Raw genomic sequence first — 16,236 nt, forward strand, 5'->3', positions numbered from 1 at the left:
TTTTTTCTAAGAACAAGACAAAAGAAAGCAAAAAAAAGAGAGAATCCTGAAAAATATGTACACTGGCACTGTAGTGATAGCTTTCAGTATTGTATACAAATATTGTTATATACAAATCTTTTTTTTTTTTTGCTGTTTCTCCTGTATGTAATAAAGTCCTTTCTAAATCTTATGTGAAAAAAGAAAATCAACAACTCTGAAGCGACATTCAATCCACAGCATGTTTCCTCATGAGCAAAGCCTTGTGTAATGTAAAATCTGTGCCATGTTATTAAAAAATGTGAACTAAACTGGTAGGCATTCTTTGTTTGGTGGGAAACAGTTCAGAAGACAAGAATTTGGCAGGAGCTCGTCAAGCAAGGGACGCAGTGGCTCAGTAGCTAAGATGCTGAGTTTGTGGATCAGAAAGGTCGGCAGTTCAACGGTTCGAATCCCTAGCGCCGTGTAACGGAGTGAGCTCCTGTTACTTGTCCCAGTTTCTGCCAACCTAGCAGTTCAAAAGCACATAAAAAATGCAAGTAGAAATATAGGGACCACCTTTGGTGGGAAGGTAACAGCGTTCCGTGATCCTTCAGTGTTTAGTCATGCTGGCCACATGACCAAAGACGTATTTGGACAGCGCTGGCTCTTCGGCTTTGAAACAGAGCTGAGCACCGTTCCCTAGAGTTGAGAACGACTAGCACATATGTTCGGGGGGAACCTTTACCTTATACCTACGGCAGGACAACGTTTATGGCAGGAGCTTATCTTTCTATGTATCTCTATCATTTGTTATTTATCATCTATATCACCTACCTATCTAGCTTTCTATATAGCCGTGGTGGCACAATGTTTAAAATGCAGTAATTCCAGAAAGAAATTCCACTGACTATCAGCAATTCTGCAGTTTGGTTCTCACCAGCTTAAGGATGACTAGCCTTCCATCGTTCTGAGGTCGGTAAAATGAGGACCCACATGGTTGGGGGCAATAGGCTGACTCTGCAAACTGCTTAGAGAGGACTGTGAAGCACTCTGAAGCAGTATATAAATGCTATTGCTATCTATCAATCTATCCATCCATCTATATCTATATCATCTGTCTGTCTGTCTATACATCCATCCAGCTATATCATTTGTCTGTCTGTCTATAGCTATATCTTTCATCTACACTATATTGCCAAAAGTATTCGCTCAGCCATCCAAATAATCAGAATCAGGTGTTCCAATCACTTCCATGGCCACAGGGGTATAAAATCAAGTACCTAGGCATGCAGACTGTTTTTACAAACATTGGTGAAAGAATGGGTCGCTCTCAGGAGCTCAGTGAATTCCAGCGTGGAACTGTGATAGGATGCCACCTGTGCAACAAATCCAGTCGTGAAATTCCCTCGCTCCTAAATATTTCACAGTCAACTGTCAGCTGTATTATAAGAACGTGGAAGTGTTTGGGAACGACAGCAACTTAGCCATGAAGTGATAGGCCACGTAAACTCGTCCAACATCAGTGTGTGACCTCACAAATGCACTTCTGGAAGAATGGTCAAAAACTCCCATAAACACACTCCTAAACCTTGTGGACAGCCTTCCCGGAAGAGTTGAAGCTGTTATAGCTGCAAAGGATGGACCGACGTCATATTGAACCCTATGGATTAGGAATGGGATGTCCCTTACCGTAAGTTCATATCCGAGTAAAGGCAGGTGAGCGAATACTTTTGGCAATATAGTTTATATTGATTTGATTTGATTTTATTATATTTATATGCTGCCCTTTTTCCCTGAAGGGGACTCAGGGCGGCTCACAATTCAAATCAGGGAAGGGGGGTACAGACAGAAAATAAAGACAAAAACATAACAATACATAATTTAAAAACACACGACAGTCATACCATTCAAGACGGGGGCAACAGCTCTTTAGCCCCTGTCTGTCTGTCTTATCTATCATCTATCATAATATTTCAATAGTGCCACAAGCTCTTGGCAATTTAACAGAAAATGCACACCATTTAAAATGCCCAGCGTACATTTAAAACTCATCAAAACTAAGAAACTCAAATGTCGAACAACAGGTGTTGCCACTCCAGAGGACTTGCACTGCTGTAGAAAGACATTGTCTCTGAGCCTTCAGATCACCAGGTGTATCTTCCAGGAAGATTGAATTAGTTGGGCCAATTCTTGTAAACATTGATATCTATTTGCTACAATCTTGCATATCATTCCCCCTAAATAATACACTTTCCCCAAATCTTTGATTTCCTGTATGCTGTTTTCAAAGTGGGCTGCATGGGGATTGGGAAGTGAGAGGATGCATTAGAGTTTCAATTTAAATATCAATCCAAGAATATTAATGTTGTCAGAACCTCTGCTAGAGACAAGACAACAGTCTCCCAAGCCAGGGGTGGGTTCTGGCAGTCACTACTGCCAGTTTGCTCATGGATGCACTATGCACGGGCTTCATGCGCACTGCACGTACATCAGTGGTGGGTTTCAAAAAAAAATTAAAACCTCTTTTGTAGGTGTGGCCTGCTTTGTGGGAGTGCCTTGCTGGCCATGTGACCGAGTGGGAGTGGCTTGGCAGTCATGTGACTGGGTGGGCGTAACCAACTTGTAAAATGTGGTGAAACTCACTTAACAATGCTCTTGCTTAGCTCAAAATGTTGGCTCAGAAACTGGCATTTGAAGCATGCAAGTCTTAATGCTGTCAGGTTACAAGACCCTTGCACCCCTAACCCTTTAGGAAAAACCCCAGGGGTGTTCAAACCTGACAGCTTTAAGACTTGTGGACTTCAACTCCCAGAATTCTTCCTCTCGCTCTTCATCTTGATGATGTGCAGACGGGTGGGGGGAAGGAGCTGGAACCGGTTCTAAACGGCACTGTAGATTTGTGGAACCTCTTCTATAGAAGAGGTTAGAACTGGCAGGAACCCACCCCTGACGTGCATACACATACACTGCAAAAGAAAAATGTTCTGTGCGTGCGCAGAAGCAAAAAACAAGATGGCGCAGAGAACTGGTTCAGGGGTGTGACAGGCCTGGGTCACTGCCGGTTCCAACAACCCAGGCCGCCAAACTACTTCCGGTTTGGCTGAACTGGTAGGAACCAACCACTGTCCCAAACAGACCCACATCCAAAGTTTTGGACTAGAGTTGCCCGCAGGAGAGGAGTTTTATTGTTAGGAGAGCAATTGTATTGATACGCCAGTAGGTGGCAGCACAGCAAAGATTTTTATGTCCAAAAAAGCAAAGATGTTGTGTTAGGGAAGAGATAGAAGACATACAAATTACCAAATACAAATCTTCACATTACTCTGCGTCCACATGCTCACATATATTTTAAGGAGGAGAGGAGGAGGAGGAGGGGGGAGGAGGAGAAGGGGAGGAGGAGGAGGAGGAGGAGGAGGAGGGGGGAAGGGGAGGGAAAGAAAGGGGAGGGAAAGAAAGAAAGAAAGAAAGAAAGAAAGAAAGAAAGAAAGAAAGAAAGAAAGAAAGAAAGAAAGAAAGAAAGAAAGAAAGAAAGAAAGAAAGAAAGAATATGAGCTGCAACAATGGCCAGTTTTCTATATCACTTTTCGGTCATATAGCAATTTTCTGTAGTTTTACAGCCCAGATATTCTATTCTATTCCATTCTATTCTATTCTATTCTATTCATAGAAAAAGGAGAAGGAAGAGGAAAAGAATGAAAAAAAAAATATTTGTTTACATCAAGACAATGGGGAATTTCAAATCCTCTGATTCCTTCCTAGTCACTCTGCATTTATTGTCTTGCAAGATCCTTCAGCCATGCCATCAAATCTCTATGGTGCAGTTGCTGAAAGTTATGAATGCCATTTTATTTTATTTTATTTGCAAGAAACACACATAATTTTAGTAAAAACACTAGAAATTCTGCAAACTTCTAGGCCTGTGATAGTGACCCTATGGCCCGCGTGCCACAGGTGGGACACTGAGCCATCTCTGAGGACCTTTTCTGACTTTCGGAGGCTTCAGTGTGGCCTACTAGGCCCAAACTGGGGGGGGGGCTTGTGCGCACATGCATGGGGGGGCGCATGGGGGCAATTGAATTATGGGTGTGGCCACATGCGCGCATGTGCTTTTGGGCACCCGAGCCAAAAAAGCTTAGCCATCACTGTTCTAGGCTTTCCTCAGAAAAATCCTGATCCTGTATTCTTAGCCATGAAAACTGTAAATTATCATTGCAGTCTGTATGGCAAGAGTCTGTATGACAATTCTCTGACACTCTGCCTACCCAAGATTTCCATTTTGACTGAAGAAGTTACTTGGCTGAGTAACAAAACCTCTCAGTTTTAATAAACTTTGATCCAGTTGTCATGATTTAAGCTTTTTTGGATGCTTTTGGCCTGGATGATCAAGTCTTCATTTACATGATACATCATGTTGTAGGAAGTTATCATCCAGCCCTCTCCCAGAAAAATGAAATATCCTAGGAAATATTGAAAAGGCAGAATATTTATCTGGATGTGAAAAGAAAGAAACATGTTTTAAAAGACAGAAGAGCCGAGGTGGCGCAGTGGGTAGAGTGCAGTACGGCAGCTGACTGCTAACTGCAGTTCGGCGGTTCAAATCTCACCGGCTCAAGGTTGACTCAGCCTTCCATCCTTCCGAGGTGGGTAAAATGAGGACCCAATATGCTGACTCTGTAAACCGCTTAGAGAGGGCTGAGAGCCCTATGAAGCGGTATATAAGTCTAACTGCTATTGCTATTGCTAATAGCTCTCTGCAGCTTCCTGCCCATCCCCACTTTGTCAATGGGCCATTAAGAAGGTCAAGCCAGTCCACTTTACATAATAAAGACTTCTCCATTTCAGCTCCAGGGGGATAGGATTAAAAGCATGATAATATTGGCCCTTAACTCAACTGACCACATGGCATCTGAGAACTCAACCAAACTTGGATTCAAAATGCAGCCTAGAGAGTTGCCCCTGCATGGGCCCATGGGAGTCTGACAACCAATCAGAATTCAAGCTCAAGATCAAAGGCCAGAGAGGGCATAAAACCAGGGACTCAGCCTCTCAGCCTCCCTTCCCTTCTCTTCTCCGCCAACATTGAAGCATGTGATCACCTTTTCTGTTCAGGGCTCAAGCCATGTGGTCCTGACCACCATTAAAACCATCTTTCCAAGCAGCCTCCATGTCTCCAATGTCTTTTCCCCCACTTGGAGCCGAACCCAGAAGGACATTTCTTTCATCAATGTTCCATAGGTTTCCACGGAACTGCTCTAAGTTGGACTCTTAAGTTGGACTCCATCCCGTTGACTGTACTATTATCATGCTTTTAATCCCATCCCCCTGGAGCTGAAATGGAGAAGTCTTTATTATGTAAAGTGGACTAGCTTGGCCTTCTTAATGGCCCATTGACAAAGTGGGGATGGGCAGGAAGCTGCAGGGAGCTATTCCATCCCGTTGACTGTACTCCATCCCGTTGACTGTACTATAAATGTACTTTGTGTTTCTGTTTGGTTTTCTTTCCCTGTTATTGAGAAAGAGATGTTGCTAAATAATCCTATAGCCATTAGGTGGCGCTAGATGAACAAAAAAAATGTCCAGAGAAGAAAACTTTGCTGCAGTTCAAGCAATTTTCTGTTCCTGAGATATTTTTTTTGTAAACTACATTCGAATCCCGTTCTTTGCACCTTTGAGGATGCTATTTCTTCACGCTCTTGGTTTTTGTTGTACATCTGCTCTGGAACACATCATGGCTCAATAAAGGCCCTCAAGGAAATTCTCAACAATGGACAAGGTAGAGAGAGAGGTCTTCCCAGCAGAGCAGACTGTCTTGTTCTATATATTTATATTTTAAATATATGCATTATACAGCACTAGTGAGGCCACACTTGTAATACTACATCCAGTTCTGGTTGCCATGACACAAAAAAAGATGCTGAGATTCTAAAAAGAGGGCAGAGAAAAGCAACAACGATGATTGGGGGAGGGGGGGTGGATTTGCTTTTAAAGAAAATATACATTATATGTATGTCTATGTTTTTGCACTTTTTGTTTTATCATTTGTAGGCTGCTGTCTGGAAACACATTTGCCTAGAACAGCTTACAAAGGCATTTAAATCAATCAATCAATCATTTACACAATGCTATTTTCCAGACTGATTTTCCCCCCCTGTTTAGCAGGAGGGACTGCAGGAAGTTAGCACCCACTCCTCTCCTAGGAAAATGAGATATTTTAGGAAATATTAAAAGGACAGAATATTTCTCCTAAAAGGGAGGCAGAAACTCACTCCCCCCCCCCTTTGTCAAGGCCCGGGACAGTCTATTTTACATAACAAAGATCTATCTCCTTCAGACAGAGCCATAGTAAGAATTGTCCAAAGCCCTTTCATTGCATCATCACCCAGCAAGAGTCAACCAAGATTGGGATTCATAAACAATCTACAAAGCTATCCCTGCATGGCCTCATGGGAGTCTGACAACCAATCAGAATACAAGCTCAAATTTAAAAGGCCAGAGAGGGCATAAAACCCAGGCAGTCTCAGCATCCCTTCCCTTTTTTTTTGCCCAGGACCTCAATCCATGTGATCCTGCCCACCATTAAAACCACCTTTCCAAGCAGTCTCCATGTTTCCTGTGTCTTTCTGTCAAAGTTTGTTGCAGAAAAATCAAATCCAGAAAGCCCACACAGATAACTGATGCAGCTGGATTCATTAACTTCTTTATATACCTAAGAATAGATGAATTAATGTACAATACCAACAGGTGTCTCTTCCAAGTAAACACAAGGCAGGAGAGTTACAGGCAAACACAAGCAGTTAGTTTCATTTTAGCAGACAAGCCCAGAGAGACTGCGTAAGTTTCCTTCTCAGAGCAGCAGACTCAATATAGACAAAGAGCGTGACCCGACAAATGCGCACCTGACAACAGCGCACGCGACAAAATCATGGCGATAAAACCGTGACGTTGACAGTGCGCCCACAAAGGCGCGTCGACAAAAGAGCACCGACAGAAGCGCGATTACAGTTACGTCAAGGGTTAGGGAAGGGTTAGGGTTAGGGTTAGGGTTAGGGTTAGAGCGCACTTCTCTCGGCGCGCTGTTGTTGGCGCACTTCTGCACTCATTCGTCGGTGTGATTTTGAACTCGCGTTTTTTTCCCAGCGGTTTTGTCGGCGCGCTTTTGTCGAGCGGGCATTTGTCGGTGAACCGACAAAGAGAATCTCCTCTATACAGGGCAGTTAACCTAAGCGTAAGCCACGCCCAGGCTCCCAGCCGTCTTGTATGGCTCTCGGTCACCAAATAGTTCTCATTGGCTGACCCAGTTGCCATGCCTATACATTGGCTGACCTTGTTCCCATGTCTCTCCCGGTCATGAATATTCTAACACTTTCTTCCCACTAGGAACTGAACCTAAATGGACATTTCTTCCAACAGGGACTAGAGGCTAAACTTTATAATGAATGGGTAAGGAAGCTAGGTATATCAAGCATATTGAAGATTCATCATGTACTGGAAGACATGATAATTGTCTTCTAGTACTTGTGGGTCCATCACAAGAGGAGTTGACTTATTCTCCAAAGCCCCAGAAGGCAAGATAGGAAGCAAAGGAGGCTTGTCAAACTCACAGCCTCATGTTGACGTCATGTGACATATCGTGACGTTCCTTTCCTTCACGGAGCTGAGGTGGGCGTGGCCTGCGGGTGACGCATCCAACCTGCGGGCTGCCAGTTTGACACCTCAGAGGTCCCTTCCAAGGTTATCCATTAAATTCTGTTAGTCAATGGATGGAAGCTTGTTAAAGGGAGACCAAGCCTGGAACTAAGGAGGAATTTCCTGGCAGTGAGAACAATTAATCATTGGGACGGCTTGTCTCCTGAAATTGTGGGTACTCTATAACTGGAGGTTTTCAAGAAAATAGAATAGAATAGAATAACAGAGTTGGAAGGGGCCTTGGAGGTCTTCTAGTCCAACCCCCTGCTTAGGCAGGAAACCTTACACCACTTCAGACAAATAAAACATTGGACAACTATTTGTCTGAGGTAGTATACGGTCTCCTGCTTTGGGCAAGGGGTTGGACTAGAAGACCTCCAAGGTCCCTTCCAGCTCTGTGATTCTAGAGGTAGAGATTCTGGAAGGCCCATTTAGGTCATTAATCCTTTGATTGGACAACAAGTCCAATCAAAGCATTCCAGACAAGCGGCTCTCTTGAACATATCCAGCAAAGGGAACGTACTCTCTCCGAGAGCGGAGGACTTTTAACGCAAATAATCATCAAGGATTATAATGGAATGGTGGTGGCCAGTGGTAAAGACGCTCGCTTGTTCATGTCCATGTTCATGCTTATACCTGCTATCTTGTATATGCTTGACAAACTAATAACTAATTAATTAATTAATACATAAAATTAAGTCACTGTAGCAAAAATCTCCAGCTTTTTCCAGCTTTGTGGGCCGGTGGGGGTGCGGGGTGGGAGAGAAGGGGGATAGTAGTTCCATGTGAGGAGCAGGTGAGCACGGGGCGCACACAATATCACTTGCACAAGCAGTGGGTGTACGTGCCCACCAAGGGTGGCTTCCTGAACTGTTTAGTACTGGTTTACCGCACGCGCGCTTTGCGAGCACACTGCTTGCTTCGCTTGCACGGGCACCACATGGTATCGGACCTGGGTACTTGAGAGACCGCCTTCTGCCAATTACCTTCCTACCCTAACCCTAACCCTAACCCTAACCCTACTTAGATCCCACAGATTAGGCCTCCTCCGGATTCCATCAACTAGCCAGTGTCGACTATCGACCCCCCGGGGGAGGGCCTTCTCTGTGGCTGCTCCGGCCCTCTGGAACGATCTCCCCGTGGAGATTCGGACCCTTCAGGCTTTCCGCAAAGCCGTTAAAACCTGGCTGTTCCGGCAGGCCTGGGGCTGATGAGTTCCCAGCCCCACTCTAATTGTTGCGGCTGTTGACGAGTTTTTAATTTGTTTTTTGTATTTGTCTTGTCTTCTTGTTTTTTGTACTTCCCCTTTTCCCTATTTAGCCGCCCTGAGTCCCCTTGGGGAATAGGGCGGCATACAAGTTTAATAAAACTAAACTAAACTAAACACCAGCAACGCATTGCATGCGCATTTGACTAAAAATTGCTCTGCACTTGCACAGAACCATGCTGGCAAAGGCAGAAGACGCCCGAGAATCAGTTCAGGGGTGTGGCAGGCCTGGGTCACTGCTGATTCTGCGACCCAGACCTGAATTCTACTACCAGTTCAGCCGAACCAGCAGCAACCCACCACTCACATAAATCAACCTGCACGTGCTCACTCACCCACGTGTTCGCCCGCAGCTTCTGTGTCTCGGTTGTGAATGGCCCATGGCCCATTGGGGGCCTCTGGACTAAAAGTGTGGGGGGGGGGGGAACCAGGTTTATGCCTTGGTTGAGATTCTACTATCAGGCTCTGTTTTTTGTCTACTGTAGATGGTCTCCTCCTACACTGTCTGTTCCTTTCTGAGTAATAGGCGACACTCTTGAATCACTTTTATTGTTCCAAAGACATTTTTTTTAATGCTGTCAGTTGGAATCTTCCTTTCTTAAATCTCTTCTTCCTTGTTTTGCATGCTGGAGTGAGAGAACCAGTCTTGGTCATCTTCCATGTGATGTCATTTCAGGTTGGAGATTGTTCAGGTTGGAGCATTCTTATTTTCCTTCCTTCCTTCCTTCCTTCCTTCCTTCCTTCCTTCCTTCCTTCCCTCCCTCCCTCCCTCCCTCCCTCCCTCCTTCCTTCCTTCCTTCCTTCCTTCCTTCCTTCCTTCCTTCATTTTTTTTATTTTTTTGGCAAACCAAGTTCCTTCAAACATTCTTCATTGAATTTCTAGTCTCCCAATCATCTTTGTTGGATTGAGAATGTTGAAAGAAATGTCCTTCTGGGTTCGGCTTCAAGTGGGGAAAAAGACACTGGAGACATGGAGGCTGCTTGGAAAGATGGTTTATTGTTGGACAGGGCCACATGGCTTGAGCCCTGAACAGAAAAGGTGATCACATGCTTCAATGTTGGTGGAGAAGAAGAGAAGGGCTGAGGGAGGGGCTTGCTAGGCTTTTTATAACCTGTTCAGTCCCACCTCTCTGTTTCCTGTTCCTGTGTAAGAAATGTATTGGTTGTCAGACTCCCATGGGACCATGCAGGGGTACTCTCTAGGCTGTGTTTTGAATCCAGGTATGGATGAGCTCTCAGATGCCATGTGCTCAGCTGAGTAAAGTTCCAACATTATCATGCCTTTACTCCCATCCCCCCTGGGGCTGCAGTGGAGAAGTCTTTATTATGTAAAGTGGACTAGCCTGGCCCTCTCAATGGTCCATTGAGAAAGTGGGATTGGGCAGGAAGCTACAGGCAACTATTCTGTCCTTTAAAACATGTTTCTTTTCATATCCAGAGAAATATTCTGCCTTTTCAATATTTCCTAGGATATTTCATTTTTCTGGGAGAGGGCTGGATGATAACTTCCCACAAGAACAAGTGGGAAGCATCCAAAGATGTCTGCCAGATGAGCTGATATTCTGGATTAAAGTTAATGAATGCAGACAGAGAAATAAAATTATAGGCCCAATTGGTGGCACAGTAGTTAGAATGCAGCCTCCTCCTCCTCCTCCTCCTCTTCCTCCTTCTTCTTCCTCCTCCACCACCACCACCACCACCACCACTACTACTACTACTACTTTCCCCATAATCCCTTGCGGGGTAGAGTCTGGGCAACTGAATGGAACTAGCAGAGTGGAGGAATGGCCGGATGCCCTTCCTGTCACCAATGCGGAGTTTTGTTGAACAGATATATTCTCAGTGTGCCCAGAGAGAAAAATATCTGCCTCTACCTAGGATCAAACTCACAGCCTCCTAATTATCAGGAGACAGCTCCATCTCTAGGCCACCACACCACTCCAGTGGTTAGAATGCACTATTGCAGGCTAATTCACTGCTCACTGCCAGGAATTCAATCTTCATCGATTCAAGGTTGACTCAGCCTTCCATCCTTCCGAGGTGGGTAAAATGAGGACCCAAATTGTTGGGGGCAAATATGCTGACTCTGTAAACTGCTTAGAGAGTGCTGTAAAAGCACTGTATGAAAGTCTAAGTGATATTGTTATGCATTAAAGAGCTAAAATGGACAGGGGAGGAATGGATGCGCACGCACGGCCATCCATGGCCATGGCCACGGGCATCCACGGCCACGCACGGGCATCCATGCAATGGCATCCTGATGGGGAGGAGCCGTCTCCCAAGACACACATGCCTATGGTCCATGTCACCATCACTGCAACTGGCAAAACAGCTGATTGTTGACTCTTGGAAACAGCTGATCTTCATATCTCAGCACATATGAATCGGTGTCGTACAGATTACTGTGGGTGGGGATGGAATTAGAGAGAACCAGTTTGGTATAATGGTGAAAGCATCAAGTTAGAAACTGGGAGACTGTGAGTTCTAGTCCTGCCTTAGGCATAAAGCCAACTGGGACTTTGTGCCAGTCACTGTCTTTCAGCCCTGAGAAGGAAACAATGCCGAAACATTTCTGAAAAAGCCTCCTCTACCAAAATCTGCCTCCAGACTGAAAAGTATTGAAATGATTGCTAAAAGAACATCTTCCCCATGGTTTATACCACCAAAAGTGGTATAAACGACCAGGCACAACTGAGCAAACTCTTCTAGATCCAAGGTGAATTTGTCAGGGATGGATAGGATCAATGGCACTTAATACTCTGTGTAAAAACATGTTCATCAGTCCCTGGATCTATCCATTTAATGCCTCTCAGCTCAAATGAATCAGGAGGCCATCAGCCAAGAGAAGATATGAGATTGAATTTCAAACGTTGGCACTCGAAAGCATGAGTTTAACATGGAGGTATGATAGGAGCAGAACCTTCTCGGGTGCATAGAATATACATTTGTGCTCATGGCTGTTTTTCTGAAATTCAGTGCATGATTCCCTGGGGAAGTTCCAGTTGCCTTGCCTTCATCCTGCATTCCCTTGTGCATCAATTAAAGGAAGGATATATTGTTTACAAAGGTCAGTTAATCTCTTTCTCTCTCTCTATTTTGCTTCTCAGTTGGATTTGTCTATTTGAGCTCTTTCCATATGTGTCATCCCAAGTCTCCAAAAATAGTTATTTATATGTTACTTGTCCTTTCTCCCAGGTGAAACAGAGTGTTGATAATGAGGACACATTATACAACAGTACAAATTTAGACATTGAGGATGTACTTTCTAGGATTTAAATAGAAACTCGTAAAAATCTTTAAGGTTCAGTGTAAAGGATAGATATCCAAACTGTGGTTCAGCAGTTGAAAACCCAAATGGAAAGGGAACGCTACTATACATCGTCTCATAACGCCTCTAATCTATATTTAGTAGTTAACTTATTTTCTTTCGGTTTCCCCCTTTCATTATTTTAACAATAACACACATATTTTAAAATATAACAAGGACACCATTGTGAGGTGGGGGGGGTTGCGTGTGGAGGGATGTGGGTGTGTGCAGTATGAACAGATTTTTAATTAAATAAAAATCCACTTTCAAGAATAAAGCTTTGCATTCCCTTTGAAGACCGCAATCACATTTAGGAGACACGAAATTATTATCTTTAGAGTCTAACTCAAAATTATGCTGTAATTGTGTTTCCCCTGATTTACATACAGTATAAAATCAAATTGGTAGATTATGGAGTCAGATCTTGCTCACATTTTAATTTGTCAGTGCCACTGATTTCCTATTCGACGTCTTAACTCGACTTTTGCGGAAAAAATCCATGACAGTTTGGCAGGAGGTTTTAAAAGATTTTAAACAGAAGTTGTGCAGGTATTTTGTGGGGGTTATTTTAGCTTGGATTTAACACAGAATAGCAGAATAAAGATTCTGTAATATTTGATAAATGAGATGAATAATACCCACCATTTGAGGATCCTGAAAAGCAACATATATTTTTTTCTATTCCTTCCCTGTACCTTGCATGTGATATATTCAGGATAATTTTTCCCCATTACCTTGCAAGAATCTAATTACATAAAATACCGAAAGGTGCCTCCCCCCCTTCAAAAGGCAACTGGACTTTTCTTGGTCTCTCCCCCCACCCCTCATTTGAGAACATTTTGCTGCTTACCCAAGAAGTTCTAACTAACTGGTGGGGAATGGAAGGATTTATCTTCTTTGTAGCCATCCAATTCTTAGAACTGAAGAAGCTCCTGGGATGAGAAGCAAAACATTTTCAAAGGGAAAAAAAATCAAGAAAGTCCAATTGCTTTTTTGGAGAGGGGAAGCACCTTTGGGACAGCCGTGAGCTGGATGATTAAAAATCTCCATAGACATTTACACAAAATATCTTTTAAAAGAATTTTTAGAGAGTGAGTCCTAGATTCCCAACTACATTTTAGCTTGAAATAGGGGTATTGTGATAAAATAGGATGACCTTCAATACCTTGAATCCTGCTTTGATATATTTAATGCAATGGTTAAAAAGAAATCTGAGTATGTATAGTTAGATAGAGTTGGATTAGTGGTTAGAATGCAGTATTGCAGGCTCACTCTGCTCACTGTCTGGAGTTCGATCCTGACCAGCTCAAGGCTGACTCAGTCTTCCATTCTTCTGAGGTCAGTAGAATGAGGACCCAGATTGTTGGGAACTGACATTTGTAAACTACTCAGAGAGTTTTGTAAAGCACTATGAAGCGATGTATATGTCTAAATACGATGACTATTGCTATTTCTGTGAGGAGGATTCCCGTCCTATGGGGAGCATGATCGAGGTGGGTTTCTGCTGCTTCACTCTAGATTGGGTGAATCAGTAGTGGTGGTGGCGGGAGGCTGTGCCTACCCACCCGGATGCTTCTGTGCATGCGCAGAAGCTTTGTGTGAGCATGCGACCGTGCACACGAGCGAACTGGTAGTAAAATAAATTGAAACCCACCACTAGAGCATGCTGTACTAGTAGGCTGTATTTTTTTTATATAAATAACTTAAGGTATTGAATATATCTAATATTCCTCCCTCCTTCTATTTTCTTCAGAACAACAACCCTGTGAGGGAAGTTGGGCTGAGAAAGGGTGACTGGCCAAAGACACCAACCAGCTTTTATGCCTAAAATGGGACTAGAACTCACAATCTCCTGGTTTCTAAACTGGCACCTTAACCATCAGATCAAACTGGCTCTTTTCATTGAGCTTAAGCAGAGCTGTGATGGGGCGATACATTCATCCTTGTGTTCTTTGATCTTTCAATATTCAATGTTCAACTCTGGGCTACAAATATTTTCTTCCATTGGTCTTTTAGTATTGTCAATCAAGGCGTCCTTTTGGGCCAATTTTAGGGATGAAGATGAGTAGGGTTTGGGTCCTCATTTTACCCATCTCGGAAGGATGGAAGGCTGAGTCAACCTTGAGCCTGGTGGGATTCAAACTGCCAAACTGTCAGCAGCCGGCAGTCAGCAGAGGTAGCCTGCAGTAACTGCACTCTAACCACTGCGCCACTGCAGTGGCGATAACAATAACAGTAATGACAACATCTCTTTTAAAGAAAAAAGAGCGAGGGACTCAAAGGAATATTAAAACCAAACAGGTTTTCATCCTCTTCTTTATTTTACTTGCATTAATACATTGAGCATGAATCTTTCTACGGGGAATATATGCATTTGCATACGATGGCTCATTTCATCAATGTCTGGGGTGAGATTTATTAAAGATAATTATATTCCGTCTATTGTGTCTGTGTAATAAGTACCGCGAATCCAGTCTTCTGGGGGAAAAGACGTTAAAGAAAAAAGCAGAAGGACCTTCATGGTTCTTTCAAAAGGGTGGCAGGGAAAATAAAGTCAGCTTTTTCAAGATCGCCTGGGTTAAGAAATATTGTTCTAAACAGCTGCAAGAGGCTCTTTCCTGGCCAATATTTTTTTTAAAAAAAGATTGCTTTGCTATTGCTTTTTTTATTTGTATAGCTGATGGCATTTCGACTATGACTGATAAGTGCAGGGCAATCACATCTGCAGAAAGATCTTTGCCGTCAAAAGACCCCAATTTTTGGTTTCTGTCTGCCAGGAAAACCACAATAAATTACAGGTAGTCTCCAACTTACAGCCGTTCATTGAGTGAGTGTTCTAAGTTACAACCAGGGGTGGGATTCTACCGGTTCGGACTGGTTCCAGTGAACCAGTAGCTCCGATGATCAGCTGGGAGCGAACCGGTTCGTTCTGACCATCAAGCCCCTCCCTGTGCTTTACTGACTTTTATCTTCCCACTTGAGTTGCACGGCAGAGTGCATTGCCGCGCCTCAGCTGTTTTCCTCCTTAGCGGTAATGCAGAAGGTACGTTTTCTCAAAACTGGGCACGCCCATGCAGCAAAGCCCGCAATCACCGAACCATTGTTAAACCAGTAGGATCCCACCCAGGGGTGGGTTCTGGCAGTCGCTACTGCTGGTTCACTCATGGCTGCGCCGTGTGCGTAATTTGCATGTGCGTGCTTCATGTGCACTGTGCGTGCATGCGCAGTGCAAATAGAAATTACTCTGCGCATGCGCATAAGCAAAAAATCAAGAGTAGGCGCCGCCCGGTTAATTGGTTTGGGGGCGTGGCAGGCAGCGACCCAGGCCACCAAACCACTACCGGTTTAGCTGAACCAATCCAAACCAGTAGGAACCCACCACTGGTTGCAACGGCACTGAAAAAAGTGATTTTTTTGCACACTTATTACCACTGCAGCATCTCCATAGTCATGTGATCAAAATTCAGACGTTTGGCAATGGGCGTGTAGTTGTGACCGTTGCAGTGTCCTGGGGAATCCTGTGATCCCCTTTTGCGACCTTCTGACAAGCAAAGACAAGGGGGAAGCCCGATTCACTTAACAACCATGTTGGTAACTTAACCAGAGTGATTCTCTGGGGCAGGAAAGGTCATAAAATGGGGGCAAAACTCACTTTAGGAGTGTCTTGCTTAGCAGCAGAATTTTGGGGCTGAACTGTGGTCATAAGTAGAGCACTACCTGTACAGAAAATACTTCCCATTCAAATGGTTCATAAAACAGAAATATTTTCATCAGTGCTGTGCATTTAAGAAGCAGCTTCTTTTTGCGATAGTAAAATATAGACAAATATTCACAGCCTCCCAAGGAAATCTTGTTATACATTCCAGGAGACTCTGGGGGCCTTAGATTGGTGATGGCTAACCTTTTTTGGCTCGGGTGCCGAAAGCGCGAATACCCACACCCATAATTCATCCCCTTCCCCTGCACGTCCCCCTGTGCATGCGTACATGACACCCCCCTTCCCCACCCTGTTTGG

Source organism: Thamnophis elegans, chromosome 4 (genome assembly GCF_009769535.1).
Source record: "Thamnophis elegans isolate rThaEle1 chromosome 4, rThaEle1.pri, whole genome shotgun sequence".
NCBI lineage: Eukaryota > Metazoa > Chordata > Lepidosauria > Squamata > Colubridae > Thamnophis > Thamnophis elegans.